A 26,167-nucleotide genomic window follows, 5' to 3' on the forward strand; every position below is an offset into this window, starting at 1 on the left:
CCTGCCCAAGATGGTATCATCCTGCTTGGAAAGCCGTGTCTGGCGCATGTCCCCTCCCTGACCTCTTGGATTCAATGGGTTTTATTAGCAGAAAAAGCAAATTATTGCCTGGTGAAACCAAGGGAATTTGAAACCTTCTTCAGCCACAGCACTGAGGCAATGGATAAGCTCCCCCAGCACCACTCCCATGGCACACCAGAGCAGAGCACGGTGGGGATTGTAGGACTGAAATAGCAGGGGTGGAGATTCAAAAGCTGTGCCAGAGGATCCCAGCACTGAGTACATCAGTTTGAAATTCAGGTGAATTGGTAGAGCTGGGGGTCCCAGGACTGAAGTAGCAGGGACGGGGGGAATTGAGGGGGTGAGAACAGAGTTGTGGAAAGGGGAGCCCAGGACTGGAATAGCAGGGAGGGCTGCAGGCTGAGACGGAAGGACTTTTGCAGAGCTGTTTGAGTGGAGTCTCAGGGGACCCGCAGGGTGAGACTGAGAGGCACTGCTAGAGCGCGTTGGGGGACCCAGGAGTGAAGTAGCGAGAGTGTTGCAGGTGAGGCTTCAGAGGCGTTGGCAAAGGTAGGGTACAAGCACTGAAGTAGCAGGCAGAGCGCTAGACCAGGATTGAAATGCATTAGTAGTACCAGGGGTCGGGGAAGCTTAAACAGTGCTTGCATAACGTACTAAATTCACTGACGAATGTGTAGAGAAAGGAATATATTGATTGTTCCCTGTCTGCTGGGAAAGAAACAGGCATTTGGCCACCCCCCATAAGGCCAGGTAGAAACATATGAGCTAGCCCTTCCACTGCAGAGGCTGACCAGCACCATGTCACCAGGTGACCAGCTCTGTCCATCGGTTAGTCCACATGAACTCTCACTCACCTAATGTGATTCCAGCTTGACTGGGTTGTGAGAACTGGTCGCTGGAGGGACATCTACACTGCATTAAAAGGCCAGCAGCACGGGCGCAGCTGGCCTGGGTCAGCTGACTCAGGCTCACAAGGCTCCTGCTGCAGGGCTGTAAAACCGCAGCATAAATATTTGGGCTGGGTCTCAGAGCCTGGACTCCAGCCTGAGCCCGCACATCTACACGGCAGTTCTATAGCCCTTCAACCCAGCCCTGGGAGCCCAAGTCAGCTGACCCAAGCTCTGAGACTCAGTGCCACAGGTTTTTTATTGCAGTGTAGACATACCCTAGGGAGTCAGGAGACCTGGCTTCTAACCCATGACTCTGCCACTGATGCACTGCATAACCTTGGGCAACCCCCTTCCCAGACTGCAGTTTCCCCATTTGTGCAAGGATTTGATACCGCCCCACTTTGTTAAAAGGTTTTTGGGATACTTGGTTGATAGTGGAATGTGCCAAGTGATACTAGCACTGGACTCCCCACCACTCCTGCTTCCCAGGGGATGTTGTTGAGTCCTGGGCTCCCGTCACTCTGCGTTCCACTGCTGTTTGGATGCCCCTTGGCTCCCTCCAGCTGCTGTTGATTAGGAATCAGGATGTGTTCACACTTTCCGCCAGCTGCTACCTCTACAGTATGGTGCATTACTCGCTCTGATTGATTATTCTTTGGCCTTTTTTTCCTCCCCCTTTTTTTGCCTCCATGATGGAGTGGCCAATTTCCCCCAGAACTCCACGCTGCACTCTCTGGCTCCTGTTCTCCTTGGCGGGTCATGACCATTAATACTGAGGGATTCACAGGCTGGAAACGATAGCGAGGGAGAGAGATGAGCAGCTAATGATGAGTGCAAATTCAAAACACAAACCAAGCGGCGCTTCTACCCTCCCCCGCTTGACAATGACACGCTGTGTGTATGTCCAAAACCAGACAGCATGCAGACAGAGCAGAGCAGTGCTGGATTTATCTATTCCTGGAGCACTGTGGCTGCTGGGGCTGAGGGAAGTTATGAATTGTACTATGGAGACAAGTTTCATTATAATTATTTGGATTACAGTAGCGCCCGGGGAACTCATCCAAGATCAGGGCCCCATTCTTCTAGGCACTGCACAGATATAGAGCAAAAGATGGTCCCTGCCCCAAAGAGCTTCTAAAGAGACAAAGGAAGGGAAATTGAGGCACAGAGCAGGACAGTGACTTGCCAAACTAATGAAAGATTGTTTGGAATGCTGTAACGATATCTATCTATATATATGGATCAGTAATTGGATTGCCCATCAAACGAGACTGGAGCCTTGGAACTGTAACTGAAGAAGCATGCTAACTTCAAAAGCAGGGGTCATTGTGTTCAACGATGGAAAATCCACAGACCCAGTCTGCGTTTAGTCAACAGAGGAAAAACCCGTGCTGTGATGGAGACACAGGTTGGTTTCTGGGGAAGACAAGAAGCTACAAGAGTGGATCCAGGAAGCGATCCTGTATCTCTGAACTGTTTTGGATTCTAACAGGGTGGAATACTGAATAAATGGACAGAGATCCCCAGAATTACACTAGGTAACCTTGAGGAACTTTTGGAAATAAAGCAGATTACTACACCTCTCAACACTTTGCATTTACAAACTTGGACTTATTTGGAAATGTATTTTATCTGCTTTAACCTCTCAATAACTCTCATTTCTTTTTCTTAGCTAATAAACCTTTAGTTAGTTTACTAGAGAAATTGGCTTCAGCGTTCTCTTTGGTGAGGTCCAGAGTATCAATCTGACCTGGGGTAAGTGACCAATCCTTTGGGACTAGAAGTAACCCAATGCGAGATGATTTTTTTGGCTTAATAACCTTTCATCACAAAATCCAGTTTGTCTGGGTGGCAAGATTGGCTCGAGAGCCTAAGGGGACTGTTTGTAAAACTAACATAATGATCCAGGGGTGCACATGTGTTACTGGCATGGTGAGATCTAATTATAGAACATACCACCAGTTTCGGGTGCCTGCCCTGTTTTCTGACAGTCTGCCCTGAGATTGGCACTCTCAATTGTGAGCTATTCTAGACAATGCAACACACCCGAATTAGAAAAAACTCTTTTGCTGCTCTTCCTAAAATCTATTTACGTGCTTATCTGGCCCGCAACACTGTATTATCTGAGCACCTCACACTCTGTGAGGTATTTATCTCCCCCACACCCAGTGACGCCAGGCAGGGGTATTCTCCCCATTTTACATATGGAGAACTGAGGCCCAGATCCACAAAAGCACAGAGGCTCCTAACTTCCGTTGACTTACCTCAATAACTCACCCAGGGTTGCGGAGCAGAGAATCGAACCAGGTTAGCTGTGTCCCAGGCAAGCACCAAACCACTGGGCCATCCTTCCTCATCTTGGCAGCTGAGCCCCTAAGATCACCACAAGGGACCCCAGGGACCTGGGAGAACACACACCTCTGCCCATAGCAGTTGCCTTTACACACCACCTCACTTCAGAAGCAAGGCCCAAACCTGCCCCATAACTGGCTCCCTGACCTGCCATCTCCTACCAGCTTAGTCCATGGGTCTCCTCCCTTCTCCTGACCCTAGGAAATTGAGTGATGGTGGAAGATGCAGAAAGTGCCATCTATACAGGACCGCAGTGAACAAATGGTTAAAGAATCCCTCCCAAGGACAATGTAGCCCTGGGTAAGGACTGTTATGAAGCCAGGCTGTGGACAGCCCCCTTATTGCTCTACCCCAAACCCACACGGCTCTCCCGGCTCTGAGCCATCCCCTCGATCATCTCTGAGGTTCACCTTTGTGAGGAGAGGAAGCGCGGAATTTATGGCAGGAGAGCCAGCTGCTGGGGGAAAGGGCTCCCCCACTGCAATCTTTTAAACAGCGGTAACTGCTTCTGCTATCTTTTAATGCACCACTATTTCTTCGAGATTACGCTCAGTCGCTGCTCACCCCATTATCACTCAAATGTATATTTTATGGGACTGCAACAAAGACAGGTCATTCCCATTACGGTGCGGTGGCAGCATGGGCCCTGCCCACAGCCCCTGGAATCCAGAGTCTGTCAAGGAGGTGTGAAGTCATGGGAGAGGAAGCAAGGGGACCAGCCAACAGAACAGCCTTTCAGCAAAAATCCGCGAAAGGAAATCATGAGTTCTAGGGGGAGCCAAGCAATTCTGGGTCATTGCTGACCCAAAGCCTTCTGCTTCCCCCCACCCCCAACATCTGTCTAGGTTCTTCTGTGGCACCACCACCATGGTCTGCCTCCAACTTCTCCTTTTCCTCTCACATTCATTCCTCTTCTCTCTTTTTCCGGTCTTGTTCTTTCATCGTCACCTCTCTGCCTCTCCCTCATCTCCAGTGCCCCGTTCTCCCTCATCTCCAGTGCCCCGTTCTCCCTCATCTCATTCTGCCCTTGCAGTCGGAAGTTCTGCCTTTCCTTCTCTCACTCCTTCCTTCCCACCCCTCCTCTCTCTTTCTCTCTCATTCATGCTCCGTCTCTTCTCTTTCAGTTCCCCACTCTCTCTGACCCTTCTTCCCTCACTCGTTCATCTCCTCTCCCTCTCTCTGCCATTGGCCCTCTCGAGCACTTTCATAACTCCACCCAGGCACCACCGGAGGGGACAGCAGGAGGCCCTATGCATGCTGCCAGTGCCATCTTGTCTCTCTTCCCTTGTGACATGGGCTATGGTCCTTACAGCCAGCCACCTGCGCAGCTCCTTTCGCTAGTGACGCAGTGGGGCCCGGTGCAAGCTTTCTCCGCTGACATGTCCCACCCCACTTCCCACCACAGGCTGGAAGCAGACATGCTCTTGGTTGTTTCCATCCTTGCGGATGCTTGTCCCCCTCTTTGAAAGACAGAAGCAGACAGAGAAAAGCAGGGGGTGCTATGGGTCAAAACTAAGATGGGGGGCAGCCAGGACAGGACTGCGGGGAGTTAGGACAGGGGCGTGTTTGGCAGAGTCATGCATCTGAGGGGCCGCAACTGGAATAACAAGGGGCGTGATATGGCAGGGTGGAGGTGCATGTGGGAACCCAGGGCTGGAGGAGAAGGGGTGGAGCTACAGAGGGGGCATTTGCAGAGTTGCTTCCAAGGGGCCAGGACTGGAATAACAGGCTGGAACTGAGGGGCATGAGGAGAAGGGGTGTGGGAAGACCAGGACTGGGATAGCAGGGGATGCCCCGGAGCAGGATTGTGGGGCACAAGCAGAGAAGTCAAGGGGAAGTTTGTACAGCACCAGCCTGGCTCTAGCCCACACTATCCATCCTTATATTCAGCTGGAAAGATGGGAGGGGCCCTGACAAGACAAAAATCACATCTGCCACTTACCCCAGTGACTTGGGCACGTTGATTCACCTGGCCCCTGCCCAGCTGGAGGGGAAGGAAAGAGGTGGCTGGAAGGGCAGAATGGGTTATGATCATGGCCTGTGTCCCCTCCTGTGGATCATGGCAGAAGGGTCTGCTGGGGAAGAGGCCTGTGACAGGGGATTCCATTATCTCTGGAGACAGCTCCCGGTCCCTCTCTCCAGCCAGCATGATGGAGCTACAAGAAAACACACCAGGGAAACAAAAGATAAAAAGCAGCCACAGCAGGAAGGGCTAAATAAAGACACGTGGCTCTGCAGATTTACCAGGCTGCTAGGGGAGCAATCGGCAGTCAGAATTGCCTGGCTCAACGATGACAAAGGGAGAGGACTGCAGACAGGTACTGGCTGGGCGCTCATCTGCCTGTCACACAGGGAAGGAGTTGAGTCTATTAGTGCCGGGGTGTTTTGCACTGTGTCTCTGGCCACGTCAGCATGTGTGCGATGGCGGGGAGGGGAAGGAGAGCGTTGGGCGAGTTTATTCCCCACCGAGCATCAATCGAGCGCTTGTCTGAGGCATCTCCCAGCGCCAAAACAAGACAAGTGCCTTTGATCTGAAATCAATGGAGGGTGGCATGTCTGAGGTGACGGATCATCACTCAGGGACTCGCCTCGTCATGGGTCACAGGAGAGAAGCATCCTTCTCTCCCCTGCCCTGACAGTCGACACTGGCAAATGGCTTCCCAGCCCCATCCCGGGGGAAAGCGACAGGGTTACAGGATCTGGTGCTTATCCGAGAGGGGCAGAGGTGGCTTTGAAAAGGGAATGCAGTGCCAGTGAGAAGTGCCCTGCAGAGGGAAGCCTTTGTTCAGTGAAGGGCAGCAGCAGGGCCTGTTCTCCCCTCCCTGCTCCACCAACATGCCTCACTCACCCTGGGGACCCCTGAGACCTGGGTTTCTGGTCCCTGCTCCGCCACAGCCTCCCGGCAGGACCTTTGTCAGCCCTGTACCTTACTTCTCATCCGGGGATAACAACGCTTCCCAGGGGGTGGCAGGCGTGATTGTGAGGGGCTCAGATACATGGGCTGAGAGGGGAGTTAGTTCAGTGCCCACGGCCCAGCCAGTCCGCAGTCTCTCTGCTGATGCTGCTGGCAACATAGGCCAGTTAGTGCCAATTATGCTGGGGGGTTTTGTGGCACGGGCTCTTGTCTGTGGGGAGCTAGACGGAGGCCTGCTTAACAGAATTAAAAACAAAGGACTGGGCAGTTATATGGATAACAAGAACAGTCAGGGTTACAGCAGTAAGGGTTTAAGAAACCTGCGAGACAGAACCTTCAGGGAGGCAGCTGGCCGATATTGGTGGAGCTGTGCTGAATTACTCCAGCTGAAGACCTGACTCTCAGTCTTGTGGATGGGATATAACCTTCATGCTTCAGGATAGGTGCCAGCCACTAAGGGGAGCTAGGAAGAAACTTCCCCAATGGGCAGGTTATCCTACCACTGCTTCTGCACCTTCTTCTGAAGCAGCTGGCACTGGCCCTGCTGGAGACATGACTAGAGGGACATCTACTCGGACCCAGTGTGGCAATCCCCTTGCCCAGCATTAGTGTCCATCAGACCAGGCCCCATTGTGCTGGGTGGCCTACAGACAACCAACAAGGACATGGCTGAATAGCTTGCAATCTGCACACACAAGGCAGGCAGCAATCGGCAGACAAGGTTCCATCGGTCCACCCCACACAGGCCAAGCAGTTACCGGATGGTGGCTGGATCCCCTTGCAGGTTGCTCTCCTACCAGCGCAGGTCACAGCTGACATGGCTGCATCCTCGTACAGATCCCCACCTTCCACAGATCTCAGCCACCCACCAAGCAGGACTACAGGTGCTTTACCGCTCCGGCCAGCAGCCAAGACCTTGCACAGCCCTGATAGCGACCACTCCTGCCCAGTACCAACCTGGGTTGGATTCATGCGAGCAACCTAGAAGCTAGGGGTCCTATGTTTCAATTGCACTCCCTGACACCCCCCCCCCGAAGCTATCCCCGCCCCCATGCTTTGAGCATTTGTCAAGGAGAAGCCCCATCTCTTCAGACCTCGCTCACCCACTTGAAGCAAAAATGACATTTTTTGCACAGAAAATAGAGACAGTCATGGTCACAGATTTTAATTAAAAATTAACCGTTGCCAGCGACTCCTGGACAAAATTAAGTCACCAGGTATCAGCTCTGCTGACAGGGACTGTAATTAAGAGCTGGATATTCCTCCTCCTGCAGCCCCCACCTGGACCCTGGCAGAAAGCAAAAGTTCTCCGTGGAATGTTAATGCCCCCACCAGAGCAGCTGGGACCCACAGCCTGAGGGAATCAAATACCGGGCACAGGTTCATGTGCTAAACCCAAGTAGTTACCTGTGGAAGTTTACAAGATCCCAGCATCTCTCTGGGACACACACTGGGCAGCTGTTGCAGGAATACAGTACCTGGAGGATCTTTATGCTGGTAGAGTATCTTCACCTACTTCAGTCTTGCATTCGTGGTCATTTCAACTCAAGGACATCACTAAGGGGGTTTGAATAGCTCAGATGAACACTCTCCCCCTATTCAGGCACCTTGAGGGCTTATCAAACCAAGGGCATTCAAACCCATGTCCCAGAGAAGGCAAGGGACTTGCCCAACAGCACAGCTGGAGATATCACTTATCACAGAATATCAGGGTTGGAAGGGACCTCAGGAGGTCATCTAGTCCCACCCCCTGCTCAAAGCAGGACCAATCCCCAACTAAATCATCCCAGCCAGGGCTTTGTCAAGCCTGACCTTAAAAAACCTCAAAGGAAGGAGATTCCACCACCTCCCTAGGTAACCCATTCCAGTGTTTCACCACCCTCCTAGTGAAAAAGTTTTTCCTAATATCCAACCTAAACCTCCACACTGCAACTTGAGACCATTACTCCTCGTTCTGTCATCTGCCACCACGGAGAACAGTCTAGAGCCATCCTCTTTGGAACCCCCTTTCAGGTAGCTGAAGACAGCTATCAAATCCCCCCCCCCCTTCATTCTTCTCTTATCAGACTAAATAATCCCAGTTCCCTCAGCCTCTTCTCATAAGTGATGTGCCCCAGCCCCCTGAATCATTTTTGTTGCCCTCCGCTGGACTCTCTTCAATTTTCCACATCCTTCAAGGAGACTTAGGTCTCCTGACTCCTAATCCAATGCCTGAGCTCCTGGACCACACGGCAACCCACCTGCACTGTCTCACCCATGGCCAGAGCTGTGTTGGAGGGGCTCAGGAAATGGGGAGCCGAGGGCTAGAATGGCGGGGGCAGCAGATCAGGAGTTAGCACAGATGGCTTGTGGGGAGGGGTTGTCCAGGACTGGAATAGCAGTCAAGGGCATGTTTGAAGACACCAGCAGCTTGAGAGGATTGTTTGAACCACACCTCCCATAGTAGAGTAGCCCTACTGGAGCTGGGATCGCAATTATGCCAGCCATCCCACCAACCGCCTAATCCCAATTCCTAGGGATTCATTAATTCAGCTGGGCCTGGAGGCCAGCTCTTCCCACTTGGCATGGTTTGGGGCAGCAGTGGATCATTGCTGCTGGACAGAGGCCAGCCCATTTCCCCAGTCCTGTCCTATCACCCACAGTACCACGAGTCAGCCTGGAAAGGTGTGAGCTTTGCTTCTTGTGGGAAGTTCCCCTCAGCCTGGAAATGTCGGCATGCACAATCCCATGACTTACTGCCAGAGCCTGCCTCTCCGTATCTTCACCCTCATGCACATGGGGCCCTGACACAGGGCTCAGTTAGCAACTGTTCCCTTCATTACACCAGCTAGAATGTCAAAGACCAACCAAGCCGCCTAAAGGGCAGCGCCTGCTGCTGCAACCCTGGCTTTTTGCTTCTCTGAAACCCCAGCACAACTGAGAGCTTGGACAACGGGAATCGCGGGTGAAATGAAGCCGAGGCTAAAAAGAGTTTGATGCATCTGCGCCGGGCCACTATCCCCGGGGAAAAGGTTAAATAGAGAGAGAAGGGGCAGATGGCATCCATGAGTGTTTAGCAGGGCCAGTGAGGGAGGGAGCAATGGCAAGTCTGTGAGAGACTCCCGAGCCTCGGCAGCGGCCACCTCATAGAAAAGCCTTACAGAATTTAATAGAGACCCAGTCCCTCTCTAGAGGTCTTTGGATCATCTTAGACACCTGAATAAAGAATCCTACCACTGCTCTAGATTTCTGTAGGCTGCTCCAACAGAACCCCTATGGACAGGATCTCATTTTCGTCTGAGTTCTCCAGGATTTGCGAGTTATTTCTGTAGCTTTTGACAGAGGAGCTGCGTCTTCCCACATGATTGTGCAATGCCTAGCAGAACGGGGCCCCAGCTGCCACCACAACACAGCCTAATAAATCTAGAACCCTATCACGTTTACGTAGGACTCTGTTGGTTCCCATCTTACTACACTCCCTGAGACTTTCCCATAAGGGTCTAGCCTTGATGTACAAATAGCTCTTACACCTATGCTGGGAAGCCTCATCATGAAACCACAATGCCAGTGTCAGCTGAAACCCCTTATTAAGTAGCATGCCCCCACTACAGTAATTACTCCTATTTATAGCCAAGTATTTGCAGCTCACCCTCAATAAAACTACAGTCTACTCCACCTCCCTGTTCCAGTCACTGAACGGAGAACAGCTGCTCGTTATACCCCCACAAAGATTCACTGGCCCTGATTTGAGCCACGTGGTTTAAACAGGCTCAAGAATTTCCTCTCCCCCTCCCCAAACTTTCCCCGACTTCATCGTAGGCTAAAACATGAGGCATTCTTGTGATGATGCTGCCAGGCCATGCAGCGTTGTGATCACAACCACTCCACATGCGAGGGGTTCGAAAGCAGGGCTTGGGGCCGGCCTGTGAAAGAGGCTGCCTTGTCTTGGGATTAAAGAACGAGAGAGCCTGGGTTCAGTTCTCAGCTCTGCCACTGACTCCCTGGGTGACCTTGGGCAAGTCACTTTGAGTGGGGATTTCAGAAAAGCTCAGGTGAAGCATAACTCCACTCCCAGGGGAAGCCTCGAAAATTCCACCCTTAATCTCTGAGCTCCCATCTCTAAAACGGGGATAATGCGGCCTCCTCTATCTAGGCTGTAAATGTGAGTGCCGGGGACCATCCCTTGTCACGTGTTCGTACAGCACCCAGGGGGGATGTCTGTGCCCAGATCAGAATTCCCCCAAAGCAGCCCATCCCTGCAAGCGTGAGAGTCAGCAACCGACATTACAAACAGTAGCAGTCTGGTATCTGCAATGGCTCAGTGCATCAAGAAGGATGCCCTGTGGGTAGCTGGACCCATCACCCAAAGACATGGATACAGTTTTCAGCCTACACACCAGCCATTTGGGAAGCAATGGCAGCATTTCAAAGAGGAAACAGCTTCCAACCATATTAACACCCATCCACGTCATTTGAATTGTTAAGGAAACAGAGAGGCACTTTGGGCTCCTGGCTTTTCCGTAACTGTGCATGCCAAAGTGCTTGCAAATGGCTCTGGCCCACACAACCCCCCTGGCCGCAGCCAGAGCAAGGAGGAAAATCCCTTGCATTCTCTTTGCACAATCAGCCCAGTCCTGAAATAAAAGGGAACAAAGACGGAATGATCCTGCTCCTGCTCAAACACAACTTCACTGGGGAGTAACAATGCCCTGGAGTCACTGGGAGCCTTGCCTGAGCGGCTCAAGCTTTTACCCTTAGGCTATAAAATTCTTGGGTCAAGAAGATCTTCCCTTCTTATTTGTCTGTGAATTATGGTGCACCGCAACGGCGCCCTGCACATAATCCTGTAGCTTCGGTTAGTGTCATGTCCTTCATAGGAAGGGTGTCTTCAAAATACTGACAGACTTAATGTGTGGAAAGATTGAAAAAGGCAAAGGAATTGCCGAGAGAGAGAGAGAGATTCATAGCTATCAGCACCGCCACCTCACTGACCTCCTCCAATTCCCTCCCTAAAACTCCTTTGCTGGGATGCCTGCAAGAACCCTGACAATGGTTACGCAGCTGGTGTGCTGGGACCATTGCCCATTATGCTGACCTGTACTGTCTCATTCTATCTAAGGTAACTATCTGGCCTTCCTCACGGTAGTATCTGAGCCCCTCACCGGCTTTAAAGCGTGTATCCTCACAACACCCCTGTGCGGTAGGGCTGTGCTACTGTCCCCTTTCAACAGGCACAGACAGACGAAATGACTTTCCCAAGCTCACACCAGAGGCCTCTAGTAAAGCCCAGCATTGAACCCAGGTTGCCCGAGTCCCATACAGCATCTGAACACTGGACCGCCCTTCCTTTGCATCATTTCCTTCCTGCTCCCCCATCTGTCTGTAGCCTTCTGTTGCCTCTTGGTCTTTGATCGCCCGCTCTGTAGGGACCATCCGTTGTTCTCTTTGTACAGCTCTTAGCACAATGGGGGCCTGGTCCATGCTGCAGGCTCCAAGGCCCTACTGCAATACAAACAAACAACAACAACTGCAGATGCCAGAACTTAGATCTGGATTTCAAAACCACCACCCCACCCCGCCCCCCAGGAGACAGGGATGTTTGGATCAGGCTCATCTCTCATTCTCAGATGAGATTTGGAAAAAGTTTGAGGTGGAAGAGTGGGTTGGTTCAGTCAGCTGGAACTGTAGAGAAGGCTCTTGCACCAGCCATGGGAAGATCACATATGTGTAGGTGGCATGTGCAAAGGCAGCAAGTGGATGGAACAAAGGGACAGCAGCCACCCCAGGAATAGCATTCATTGGAAGGGCAGGGACTATTCGTCTAGCTCTTTTGCACAAGCTCACGGAAGGCATAAACAAGATGCTCACAGATTGTGCAATCATGGGCTAATCAGGAGAGCCCCCACTCTACTAATCAGTCTCTGTGATTGCCCTTTCGCCTTGCCAGGAAGCGTGATGGGGAGAGACAGCTGCTGCTGCCACTCTACCTCCCTGCAGTTCTCACGCAGCCACCTGTGTGCAGCGGCAGTCAGATGCTGGTTTCTCCGCGGGATTTGAACCCAGGGCCGGGAAGAAGGAATCAAGCTGTTTAAGCAATTGCTGGTTCAAGGTCAGAGAGGTGATGCTGATTGTGAAAGCCCGCAAACTTCCCTCCACCCCAGACAGGCTCGAATCTCATTCCACCGCTCAGCTCGGGAACTGTGTAGCTGGCACATTGCTGGGGATATTTATAGCTGGACGGGACACAGCAGTAGAATGTGTGCCTTGGGAGGCAGCCCTACATTGGCCCCAGAGAGAGGGACTGGATGTTCTTCTGGGTCCTTTCTATCTCATACGCCTCCAATTCTTAGAGGCACCCACGCACCCACATTCCAACGCAGAGATCCACCCTAGCACAGACAGCCACAAAAAACAGAACGTCCTCCTACACAGCGGTCATCTGCTCCCTAAATTATGGGACAACTCAGGCCATGTGTGTGTCACAACATGGCTGAGCCATCAAGAACCAGGCAGAGACCAGACTCGCGTTGCCAGTCGCCCTACCAGGACTGGAAGAACCCAGAGGTGAGCAAATGTCCGGAGCAGTCACCCTTTGCTATCCCAGTCCCATCCCCTCCCGGCTGCAGCTTGGATGCCTCCACTGATGGGAGTCAATGCACTTTACCTGATTTCAGCGACTCTGGCCTGCCTATCTCCCCAATCACTTGTTGATGCATGAGAAGAACATTAGTGCAAGTGCTTTTCTTTTTTAATATAAATATGTGATCATTGCCTATTATGCCAAGCGAGCTGAAAACCCTGCACAATAATTACAACTAATTGCTCCTCCTCTCTGGAAAGTGTCTCTCTCCCGTCTGATGGCTGGAGACAGTTTCTCTGATGATACCCAATTGCCAATCTATTCAGACTGACGTTTTGACAGTGCCCGCAACATCAAAAATAGACAAGATAAAGACCAGAGACCTGCTCTCCCCTCCCCTCCCACTGAGATACATACTCCACATCTGATACTGCAGCGGCCATAGCCACTTCGGAGACATTCAAGAGGTTGCCGTTGGTGTTCCTGTACCTGCTGGTGCCGAGAGTCCCTGCCTCATGCACACAGGCCACACCTCAGGATGGGGTCATCAGAGGTGAAGCCTTAGGGCAGGGACTCTCTCATTGTGCACAGTAGGGCCCCAGTGTCAGCAGGGGGGTCTAGATTCTACCACTGCTTCTTTTCCCCTGTTCCATCCACACAGGGTGGAGACTGAGCGGCCAATAGCAAGACACAAGACTCCCCTGAGACCCCACACACACTCCAGTCTGAGCTACAGGAGAGACTGGCAATAAGCTGAAGGCACGTGCTGGGCAGCGTTGTCCAGAAGGCAGCATCACCTAATCGTCTGAGAACAATGCAGGGCATCAGGGACTCCCGAGTTCTAGTCCTGCTGCTTAACACTGATGCCAAGTGGCTTTGCCTCAGTTTCCCTATGTAGAGTATGGAAATGATCTTTACCTACCTCACAGGGAGAATTAAATGGCTGAAATGCTAAGTGGCTACTGAAATGGGACTGGGATTCTGAAGGCCTGGTTTTTATTCCAGGCTCTGCCATATAACCTTGGGCAAGTCAATGCTCTGTGCCTCAGTTTCCCCATCTGTAAAAGATAGGGAGTGTTGACCACCAACCTCACTGTGGGAGAAGAGGAGTTGTGTGGCGAGACTGGAGTAATTAGTGTTTGTAAAACTCTGAGAACCCCAGTTAAAGGCACCACCGAAGTAGTAATGATTTAGGCAATAGCCATCATTTCCAAGAGCAGCTCCCACGCGGGTAGGTGAAGAGAAGCACATGCTTCTGAGACCAAGGGGAGGTGCTCCTGTTAGCCCCCCAACAAGAAGCAAACCCCTTTATGAGAGCATCTCCTCACAGAGGCACTTTGGGATACTCATGAAGCATCAGTTCTCGAACCTCCCCCAGCCCCAGTCGCTCCCTTGCTAAAAGCTAATAGGAAAAGGGAGATTAAAGATTTCTCATCATTTTTCCTGGAAGAAAAAACCCAAACACTTCAGAGAATGGCAGCATTTCCTGACCGTACCTAAAGCATTCTCCTGAGCCAGCTGGCTGGTAGCCTCCTTCTAGCTCAGAGCTTTCTGTCGGTGCACACAGAACCCTTTCCAGAAGGCACAGAAATCCAGTTCTGGTTCTTTTCTTTCCAGGATCCACACCCAAAGGCCTTGCCTTCGGGGCATGGAATTCAGTTCCAGTCCTTCTGCCTGGTCCTAAGTTCAGGGCAGAAATCCACTGATGAAATGGCTGACCTGGTTGCAGTTAAAATGCACACCCTTTTGCACACTCACGCACGTTCCCTTGCCCACTGATCACCAAGGCTTTCTTTTCCCTTGTATGTACTACTGACCAAGAAGGGGCAAATGCAGTGCACGTGCACCAGGGATGAAGTCTTTGGAGTAACACCTGTGACCAAGTTGATGCTACGAGTTGCATGTCACTCCCAGCTCTGAGCCATCCCTTCATACTAGCTGCAGACCCCAGCACTTCCCTAAATTCTCCCTCCCCACCCTCCAGCACACCGGTTCACTTAGCCAGTTTGCCTAGACTTCCTCCAAACCCTGGTCACATCCCCTCCGATACTGACTGAAGCAGCAAAAAAACAACCCTCAGTCTGATTTACTGGGTTATCCCAGTGGGATTAATGAAAGATGGTGGCTAGTCCTATTTCCCTATCAAGAATCTTCCATGGCCTTTATCCATGTAATATCTGAGCACCCCACAATCTTTCTAGTGTACTTCTCTATTATCCCCATTGTACACATAGAGAACTGAGGCACAGAGAGGCTAAGGGATTTACCCAAGTTCACACAGGGAGTCAGTGGCAGAGACAATACTCAAGCCCTGATTTCCTGAGTCCCAGTCCACTTACTAGACCACCCTTTCAATCTGGAAGTAGTGGTTGGGGTGCGGGGGACACAGAGGGATGGATGAAAGGTAACAAAGGCAAAGACACCTGTGTCTTGTAGCAATTCCTCTAGCACATGACAGTGGATTCCCACCTCCTTCAGGAGCAAGAAATGGTGGGTCTCTGTCAGGTACACAATACGGTGTCTTGTCTTTGTAAATAATACTTGGGAATCTCTCTAGTGACTTCCATCCAAGCATCTCAGAGAGATGTGTATGGTTCAGGCGCAAGACTGAGTCTGAAGGCCTGGATTCTATTCCCACAGTCCTGCCGTGTGTCCTGGGAAAGCCCTTAAGGGCCAGATTTTCCAAAGAGCTCCACACCCAGGACCTCGCAAACTGAAGCCAATGGGGTTTCATGGGGCATAAATAAATGCAGGATTGGGCCCTGAGCCTCTCTGTGTCTCTACTTCCTCACCCGTACAACGGGGCCACTGAATTCAGCAGGACATTCATGAAGCTCGATTCACTATTTGCAAAGTGCTTTGAGATCCTCAGATGGAAGGGGCTGGAGAAGAGCCGACCATCGGCACTTAGATTCTAGAGTGATGGGCCCTCTGGAAAAAACCTAAGATCAATAACGGGACTGGTTCAACCTCACAATACGCCTGTGACTTAAGTGTCCCTGTGGGGAAACTGAGGCACGAGGTGCAGCAATGCCTTGCCTCCAAGGTCCCACAGCAAGTCAGTGGCAGAGGCAGAATTGACCTCAGGGGTCACGCTGTGCTAATCACTAGAACCCGCGGCTCACACTGCTATACCAGGGCCCATTCCCATCACTGCCGGGAGGTCCCTTGCTGCCATGGAAAAGACCCAGGTCTGATTTTTCACTCGCTGCCTGAGAGATCTGAGAGCACGTCTAAGGGGGGATTTACTGGGGGGAGGGGCAGCTCAATGGTTTGAGCATTGGCCTGCTAAACCCAGGGTTGAGAGTTCAATCCTTGAGGGGGCCATTTAGGGATCTGGGGCAAAAATTGGGGATTGGTCCTGCTTTGAGCAGGGGGTTGGACTAGATAACCTCCTGAGGTCCCTTCCAACCCTGATATTCTATGATTCTATGGCACAACCTTTCCCCTGGAAGGTGGGGGAGCCACACATTGCTCTACAGTGACCCCTGCCATCAGGATCCCCACACACTGCTGCTCAACAAGAGTCCATCCCAGCCCTGGGGATGTTGCCGGGGAACTCATAGTGATCCCATAAAGCCAGCAAGAAACCCAGCCCGCTGCCTCCCTTGCCCTTAGCAAATTGCACCAGGAGAGGAACAGATTCTTACCAGGCAAGTTTGAGCAGCCCTTGCAATGGCATAGCAGGGCCCTTCCACCACTCACGCGTCTCACTGCATCTCCACTCCCCTCTTCCTCCTGTCCCTGCCCTCCAGTCCCCTGCAAGAGCTCCCTGATTAGGCTGCAGCGTGATGCATTAATCATTCCCATTGCATGTTGAGCCATCTGGCTGATATTGGCCCTCCTGCCACACCACAGAGGATTGTTAACACAAAGCATATGCTTTGTTAGAAATTAATAATAATTTTAGGCTCTCACCAGCTGCTGGTAATTGGCTCCCCTTTCACACAGATAACTGAGAGCAACAGGGTGGAAACTCAGCCTCTTCCTGGCTCCCTTTCTAATGAGATGAGTGTGCAGCCCTGGGAAGGAGGCCGTTCTATAGAGGGAAGTATGATAGAGGCAGGGTAATAGGTTTTTAATAACTGTATACATGCATCCAGCGCGCCGACGGGCGAGAGGAGCAGGGTGACGGGAGAAGCTTGCAGGCCGGCAGTGTGCAGGGGAATTTTAATACTGAATTAATATATCTGCTTCCACCACCCCTAGCCCATGTTTATCTGCTCGGCTGCCACCTTTAGAGAGAGGAGAGTCCAGGGGAGCAGCAGCAGAAGGGATGGGAAGATAAATGGCATGGGCGCAGGTTTAAAATCCCCAATTGTTTTTGAAAGGATACAGGGCAGATTCCGTGTCTGCTAGTTGTCAGGGACAACTTTCTCCCCACCTTTCTCCCAAACCTCTACGTGCAAAGCATTACTACCAGCAGCATTGCACAGGGGGCTATACACAGGGGCAGCTGGTGGTTCAGGAGACACGTGCATTGCTCTGCAACCTCTCTAGGAGTTCAGTGAAAGCCTGAATCGCGGCTGAGATCTCCCCCTCCGCACGTGGCAAACCCTGACATGAGCCTGTGCTTGCTGAATAGCCAGGTTTGGTCCTATTTGTGCTGGCTCAGAGGCTCCATTTCGCAAAGGGTGACCCACAAAGTGCAAAGGTTACCTTTATTCCCATTGCGTTGCAAGATCTGCCTTTGCTTAGCCCTGCCAGCACTTGTAAACGCAATTCCCCTTTTGTATGCACGGTTGTCTGTTTCACATGTGCGAAAAGGCCCACTCACCAGGACAAACACAGCCTTTCCAGGCACCATTCTGGCAGCATCTGAGAGCACTGATCCATCACAGTACGGTTAAAAACTGAATACAGGAAAAAATCAGCTCCTCCTTTTACTCCCTGCCCCTGTCAAGTCCTGAGCCCATGGATCCATGTTGCTATTGCAAGAATCAAAAAGCCTGATTCTCCCCTCACACCAGCGTAAATCTGGAGTAGCCCCATTGAAGAGAATAACCGTGGTGTAGAACCAGCGAGAAGAGGAGAATCACACAACGACCCCAGTGCCAACCTGCCACATCCCGCTCAGCTAAAGGGACAGCTCCCTTAGTTGTAATTGACTTTAAAGGGAAAGGCTTTAAGGAGTGAGGATTTTGCTGCTCCTCTCACAATGAGGCACTCAAAGTCTCATTCGTACTGATTTGGAAATCACCCTGGTATCAACTGCCATGGCTTGACAGTCCTGCTGACATCACAGTGACGGATGCATTCGAAATAACTAGCTAGACAGCTAAACCCACACACAGCTGGGGCACACCCATCATTTCACTCCATTGCTTTGGTTACTTGCATTATCATTAAAGGAAACACAGAACCGTGATTGGGGTCGGAAATGGACCCGTTTTAGAAGACTCATTTACGACGTAATTACTGCTGTCAGCAGCAGATGAACACTGAGGATATATTTTTACTTTTTCTGGCTTACACATCATGGTCTAGGCAGGTGGGTGTAAATGGAGGCTGTTAGAGGTATTTATATTCCATTGCTGACAAGTTCTGAACACGGGGGAACTATACACTGTATTATTTTTGTAAAAACAGTGCACATTAAGCAAATGGAAACATACCCAGCGTATCTGCTGCAACAGAGCCACCCACGAGCCAGGTTTTCAAAAGAGCTCATGCTGCCTTTTAGGCACCTCAAAGAGGGCCAGTTTTCCCAGTGGGTTCAGCACCCACCATTATGTCACAGCAGCGCTCTACCCCGGTATAGCTGTAAACAGTTACTGGGTAACAGTGCCAATAGATGGTGCTCAAAAATAGATAGCGTCGTTTCTGTGGTCTGCAGGACCAACCAAAAGCAGGTTGTAAATGGCTCTCTCTGGAGGCTCTTTACCTCAATTCTTAACTATGCACAGAAGCCTTTTGAAAAGCTGGCCAGATGTTTCTGAGTGGCACGGAGAGATGCTGACATTTAGAAGGTTGGGGATTACCTCTTCAGGACACTGGGATTTTGCACAATAATCGCACTTGTTTAGCTCCTTGCTTCCACGACACTCTAGTGTACAAAATTTTCACAGCACCCTACGGAACCCCTTACGCTCCCATTTCACAGATGGAGAAACTGAGACACAGAGGAGCTGACTTGACCAAGGATCATGAACAGAACCCAGGGACCCTGACTCCTGAACTTCATCTCTAACAGATATGACACTGTTTCCCCGAGCCTGCTTAGCAGAGATTACAGAATAAGCCTCCCATGCCATGCAAGCAAGATAGCTCTGGGGGCAGCCTCTTTTAAAATTGTACCACAAGGATCCATCCTGGACTGGCAGGGGTGGTGGGCTAGTGGGCCTCTTCCCTCTCTGATTTGTGTGTGTGTCTGGAGCCATCTGTGCTAGGCTGGGGTGCTGAGCTCACTGAAGAACCGTTCCGTCAAAGGAGCCTCCGGCAAAGGGTAACTTTGCTGGCACCAGCACCGTGCATTTGAGAGAGTTTTGCTGCAGTTCACACTCCCGGGGATAAGTCAATGTCAGCGGCTCGTGCTGGCTCTTCCTTTAGCATTGCACTCTCAGTTTATCACTCAGCCGCCAACACTCACACACCCTGGGTGAAAACTTGATAGCGTTTCATCCTGGGAGCAGAACAGGAAGCAAAACCCCATTTGGGAGGACAGTGACCTTCAGAGACAGCCCAGGAGTAGGGGGCTCTGGGACCCCAGCGTCGTCAGTGACGTCCATGGGAGACAAGGGGGCTAATGTCCTGGATAAGGATTTCAGGACTGGGCCTAGTGTTTCTTTGTCACTTGCTCCAGGAGAAGCATGACATTGCCTTTGGCATCGCTAGTTTGCAAAGACATGGGTGAAGCCACAAGCAACGCCTGGACTTTTCCGTGTCTCCCAAGCCAACAGCATGAACGGGGTTGGGCAGGAGGCAGGACAGCTTCAGATGGTATAAAAATATCTTGGCCAAAACTGGGATCTTCTGCAAAGTAAGAGAATCACAGAAATCAAGAGAATGGAGAAGATCTTGGAGGGATCTAACCAATGCAGGATTGGTCTTCACAGTGTGTTCCCTACGGGTTCGTCCAGTCCAGAGTCGAACAGACCTCACAGCAAATCTTTCCTGTTATTCAAGCCTACATTTTCCTCCACTTAATTCCATCCCATTATGGTGGGTTATACCCAGGAGGCCAACCCTGTACAATCCCCTCCTTGTTGGTGTATACACCACTCTAAATGCTTGTAGGCGGTTATTGTATTTCCCCCCTTCGTCATCATTAGGGTCAGGCTCATACCTTTAATGGTATTTCCATAATGAAAGTGTAGGAGGTTTGTGCAATATCCAGAGAGCTGAAATACTCTCCCGGGCTCCATCCAGTGCTGCTTTAATACAGCTTATTGTTATTTGATCCTTCGTCAAATATTCAGCCCGAGAACAACAACTCAAAAGAAATTCCAGACTAACAGAGCGGTGAAATATGGAAACAATTAGCTGAGAACTCCCATTATCCCCAAATGATGTTAAGTCAGGGCAAGACCACCGACACTGCAGTCAATCGCCATTCCCGCGCCCTCTTATGCTTAAGATGTACTGGACCAGAACCGGGAAGAACGTGGCTTCTTGGAACGGGTGTAACATACTGCAGACCAAAATTCTGCTTTCCTTCCTCGGGCATGTGTTCCCACTGAGTGCAGTGAGAGTAAGGCAAGCAAGATGCGCCTCTCATTCTGAGCATTTCGTTGAGGTCCCCCTACAGATTCTTGCATTCCTAGGGCAGACTGCGCTCTCGGTTACGCCTGGAGGAACCCCACTGAAGTCAGTAGAGCTATCTCAGATCTACAATAGTGCAACAGAGATCAGAATCTGGCCCCTGCCTTGCAGCGATGCTGTGCACTGTCAGGGAGCTGGGGTTCTGATCTCTGACATGGCTGCAAGTCAGGAATAGCTTTGGCAAAGCCCGGGGAGCCACAGCAGCGTAAGACAGGGTGTGCGTGAAGGCAGAAGCAAGCTCACAGTGCGTTCCACCCTCAAAGGTGGCTGCAATTCAGCAGTGAGTAAAGCAATCCCTTTCTCTATTGCAGACTGTAAGCCTTGAAGAGTTTCGGTATGTTCAGGTATGTTATTGCTTTTCATTATCCCCACTTCAGGCTTCTGAAGAAGAGGAGCCTAAGACACAAGCTCAGATTCTGCTTTTACACTGGCGCCAGCCTGGAGCGACTCCACTAGAAACATACGGTAATAAATGACGGGTTCCCCCACTGGGTCACACTGGGAACATTTAGCAGATTCCCTGGGAAAAAAGAATAGCTGATTCCTAGTATTTTTCCTTCCTTTCTCATCTTGTTGAAAAATAAAAATGTGTTTTTTTCAGCTTGAGCTGCTCTGCCACTCCAAGCCAATAGAGAAAGCACAGGGGGAAACTTGCAGTAGACAGGGTCAGAGTCCAAATGGACAACAGTCTTTGCCCACAGGGCTGGAGGGTCTTTTCCTTGAAACAAGAGGGAAGAGGAGCAAAAGGACAGGCGTGAAGCAGCAGCTGCCGGTAGGACACCAGAGGATGGTTTGGAAATCGAAGAGTATGAAATCACTCAGGGATATTCAAGAGCACACCAGTAGCCAGGAAAGCGGAGGCCTGCATCAGGCAGGGTTGCCAACTCTTGCAATTTTATCTCCCCATACTTGGTACTTTTCTTAAAGTCACGTGATTGCATGAGACTATCCGCCCCCAAAAGGAGGTTTATAGCCCTTTACGATCATGGGAGCAGTATGTCTCCATGGCATCAGGGAGCGAGCCTCCCACCCCAGGTCCACAGACTCGTGCTAGCCGGGCTTGTGTCGGCCTGCAAAAAATAGCTGCGGAGACATGGTGGCTCAGGCTGGAGCTCAGGGGCTCAAGCTGAGGAAGGGCATATGCTGGAGCGCGCAGCTTCATCCAGAGCCGCACCTTCTACACAGGTTTCAGAGTAGCAGCCGTGTTAGTCTGTATCCACAAAAAGAACAGGAGGACTTGGGGCACCTTAGAGACTAACCCATTTGTTTGAGCATAAGCTTTCGTGATGAAGTGAGCTGTAGCTCACGAAAGCTTATGCTCAAATAAATGGGTTAGTCTCTAAGGTGCCACTAGTACTCCTTTTCTTTTTGCAAATACAGACTAACATGGCTGCTACTCTGAAACCCCTTTACGGCATCACCATTGGAGCAAATGCCCCAAGACACCCAAAATCACAAGTCCTTCTTGAAAATCTTGGCCTTAGCTCTGATAACTTGGGGGTTCAGGATGCAGCTAGTCATTCAGTCCTTGCAGGTTTTTGGGAGCTGAAGATTAGGCCACAGAGTCATCAGGAAGGTAATTTCCCCATCGACCGCAATGAATACTTTACACTTCTTGAGCGCCCTCCAAGGATCTCAGAGCAATTTGCAGGCGTTAACTAATTACATTTCACACACTCCCTGGGAGGATGGGACGGGACCACATCGCCCACTGCTGAGGTGGAGCACAGCAGCTGTTTAACAGAGCACAGCAACACTGCAGGGGAAGAAGCAAAGAAGAATCCCATATCCCATTAAAACTGCAGGGGGAAAATTTGAGTCGCAGTATAACCCTCCTCAGTGGAATCTGGCCAGGACAAGAGCACTAACGCCACCTCTGGTTTATGTCTCTCATGAAAAGGCAACAATTCCACCCCACCCACCCCCACAGAATACCATGCTGGGGGAACTAATTCGATACTGGCCCAGAGAACAGATCTTAAATAGGTTCCTAGTCACATCCTTGCTAAGTTCTAACCCTGCTTAGCTAATAGGAGCTGCTAGGACTCACAGCACATCTTCAGGGATCAGACGCATCTGAACTAGATTGTAAGGGCTGAGCAGTATCATCCTTTGCACCCAGCCCAGCACCCGACAAGTAAGCTACAAATGAAAAACAAAACTTCCCTGCACATTTTTCAACTTATACATCAAAGCATGGGGGGTGGGGGAGGGACTGTAGTCTTCCCACAGCGTGATTGGCCTGTGGGACTTGCTAACCACAAGATATCATTGAGGCTAAGAGCTTGGTAGGACTGAAGAAAGGATTAAATGCTTGTAAGGATAATAAGATCACCTGCAACTACATCACTGGTGATACACATTTATAAAGGACATAAACCTTCCTGCTTCAGGGCAAGAGGCAGCCACTGACTGGCAGAGGTCAGAAAGAAATTGCCCCTCTGGCCAGGTTATTCCAGAGCTGTCTATTAGGTGAGGTTTCTTCACGAGTCGTCTGAAGCAGCTGGGGCTGGCCACTCTCAGAGACAGGATTCTGGATTAGATGGAGTCCTGCTCTGATCCAGTCTGGTAGCTCCTATGTCTGTGTGCTTGTGTACCTCTAACCAGGGCTTGGGAGAGGAGCTCATTCCTGCATTTGGGTGCAACTCCTTGTTTTAGCTGACCTGCTTGTAGCAAGCGTGGAGGGATTTCCTAACTTCTTCCAGAATCAATGCATATGGCAAAAGGCATCTTAGCAACAGCAACCAGACTTGTTTCTTTAACCCCAATACCGCTGGATGTCTCGCACCACTAATTCCCTTTGCTTGTGCCCTTCATACAGAGGGATGTGGCACCGGATCCCCTGGTTATCCCCCGCCCTGCTGCAGCCTCGCTGATTAACAACCGTTCTATTTCCAGGGCTGACCTCACTCCCCTTAATTGATTCCCAAAGAGCTGATTGCATGGATTACCAGCTATCCACATATCAATCAGAGCTCTACTTAATGTTCTCTCATCAGTCCTGGGCCCCGATCTTATCCGACTTCAGCTCCACTGATTGGTAACCGTGGGGCTCCGGCAATCAGGAGGTATAGATCTTCAGGAGAGGAGAGCTCCTTTCACATTGTCAGAGGAATGTCTGTCTCCCTTTCCAGGGGAGAGCAGGAGGTTATGAATTGGGGAGAGCATTCTAAGGGGTGCTGTAAAGCTTCCTTTACCCTTGCCAATCACTACGGTACAGTCTGCCTACATGGCTCAGAAACACCTGGTGGAAGGGAAGAAAGACGGGAGGGAAAGCGACACCAGGAAGAATCAATCTGGCCATCTAGCAGAGTCTGCCAAGGCCACCTGTCTCAGGAAGCCATCGCAAGTCATCCTGCTGGCAAGTTGCTGGGAAGAGGATGGGATTCTCAGGAGCCCACATGCTTCTTAAAGGGATACAGCCAGCCCAAGCTGGGACCTTCCCTTGTCTCCTGCTGTGAAAATACAGTGACCCAGAGGCAGGGCCCACCATCCCTATCTGAGCTGCAGCAGGGCTGGGGATAACTCCAGAGTGACCAGGACCATTCCTTTTAAATTACAGGTGGAAAGAGAGCTGTTAGCTCCCATCTAATCTAGCCCGGGCCCCATCTCCTGGAGGGCCAGCGCAGGATTGTTAGCTCAGACCAGTTTCAAATGATCTAAAGGATGAGTCTTCCACCTCATTTCTTGTACAGTAACATCTAGCTACCCCAACCAAGGTCAGGATCCTGCTGTGACACATAGCAAGAGATGGTCCTGCCCCAAAGAGCTCACAGTGTAACTAGACAAGACAAAGGATTATTAGCCCCACTCTACAGATGGGAAACTGAGGAACAGAGATGAGAAGAGTCTTGCTTAAGGTCAAACAGGGAATAGCATCCAGGTCTGCTAAGTCCTTCCCCCGTGTCTTATCCACTCAGTTTTACCCTCTAGAAATGTCTGTAATGCAAACTATGCTACTCCTTGGAGAAAAAATGCAGATGAATTTCCAAGCCCAGCCAGCTCCTCACCTCAGGCCCCCATCTAAAGAGCGAGCAAAGACCCCTAATGAGCTATGGCAGCAGATGAGAGAGAGTGAAGAACTCTCCATCCGCAGGCTGAATAGCGGATGCTGGGGAAGGTGCCTACATTACCCTACGTCCCCAAGTCTTTACAGCAGCTGCCCCCAGATCAATAGGTGTTTGTCAGGGACGGAATAATCACACCTCCCAGAGGCTGCTAAGTGACTGGAGGAGGCTGAGGGATCAATGAGGGATGAAGGAAATATGGCTGAGGACGCAGCCTCCTTTCCAAGGAAACACTTGTCCGGTTTTTTTATGGACCTTTGGTAATTGCCAATTAATTTAACCGAAGCCGCTGTAAAGCAGGGACAGGAAATCAGGAAGCACCTGCGCAGGAGGCTGAGCCCTGGATTAGCATGTTGTGGAAGCTTAGACTGGGCACTGCCAGTCTGGTTGGCGGGAGACTGGCTCTGCCTGGGAAGGAGAATTCACCCCATACAGAGGGGCACCATGAGGACCGTGCTCCATTTCCTACCCCCAAGAGCTTCAGAGGGACGTACAAGGTGCATGGGCCTGGTGCGAGGGGCATCTCGCCAGGAGAGAGCTCTGCAGCCCCCTGGAACGTGGGGAAATGCCCGGTGGGCATGTCCAAAGTTTTGCTTTTGTGGTTAGTCTCAGAACTGGTGCCATCATTAACTCTCACCCCAAGCAGCACCTCGCTCCCACTCCAGTGGGAGAGGGAAACCCCTCAGAGAAAGAGCCGTAGGCCACACAGAGACGTCAGGTATACTGTTATTTAGACAGACTCCAGTCTGCCTCATCCCAGCACACCTTCCTCCATCCCATCACACCTCCTCCTTCCATCCCATCACCCCTCAGACCACCACATCAGTCCGTCTCCACGCCGTCCCTTTTCCTGTCTTCCCATCCTCTCCCATCCATCCTGTTACTTCTCCATATTTTACTGGGCTCAGAAGTGGCCTCCCTCAGGAGGCAGTCCTCTAGCAAACAGCACTTGGTGGCCCAGGGAGGTACAAAGAAGTCAAGGCGCCAGCTTTTCGCTTCAGAGAGGCCCAGTGACAAACATGATCCGCTTCATGAACCTCTCCACAGCAGGGGAGGCCCACTTCACAAAGCCTGGACCCAATGTGCCACAATGAGCAGTTCCTGGGTGAAGCTCCAGTAGCACCCTGACATCCTGGTGATGGGTGGTCTAGAAATACACAAGAAAAACAGACTGGATAGAAAGAAGAGCTGGGTGAGGGGGACTGCAGGCTGGGACAGAGGGGCCTCAGCAGAGCGGGAAGGGTGAGGACCGATTGCCCAGGATTTGCGTGCACCAAAGGAGCTGTCTGGGAGGAGCCCAGTGTTAGAGAACTTATTCCTTCACTCTCCCACTTCCCTGGTCCTTCTCGCATGAACAGAGAGCAACAATGTCCAAAGGTGCAAACAATTCGATGTTTATTGGGGTGAACTTCCAGTAAGCTTAAATCCAAGTTCCTTTTTCCTTATTTTCGAATCCCAACTTACTTCCTGTTTGCCCCTAATTTATATAGTAATGTTCTTAGCTATACCTTAACCAATCATTCTACCGAAATTTAACTAACCAATCCTAAATCATATTGTAACATGATTAGCTAACCAATTATATCCCACCACCTTAATTAGT

This window comes from Natator depressus, chromosome 26 (genome assembly GCF_965152275.1).
Source record: "Natator depressus isolate rNatDep1 chromosome 26, rNatDep2.hap1, whole genome shotgun sequence".
Taxonomy (NCBI): domain Eukaryota; kingdom Metazoa; phylum Chordata; order Testudines; family Cheloniidae; genus Natator; species Natator depressus.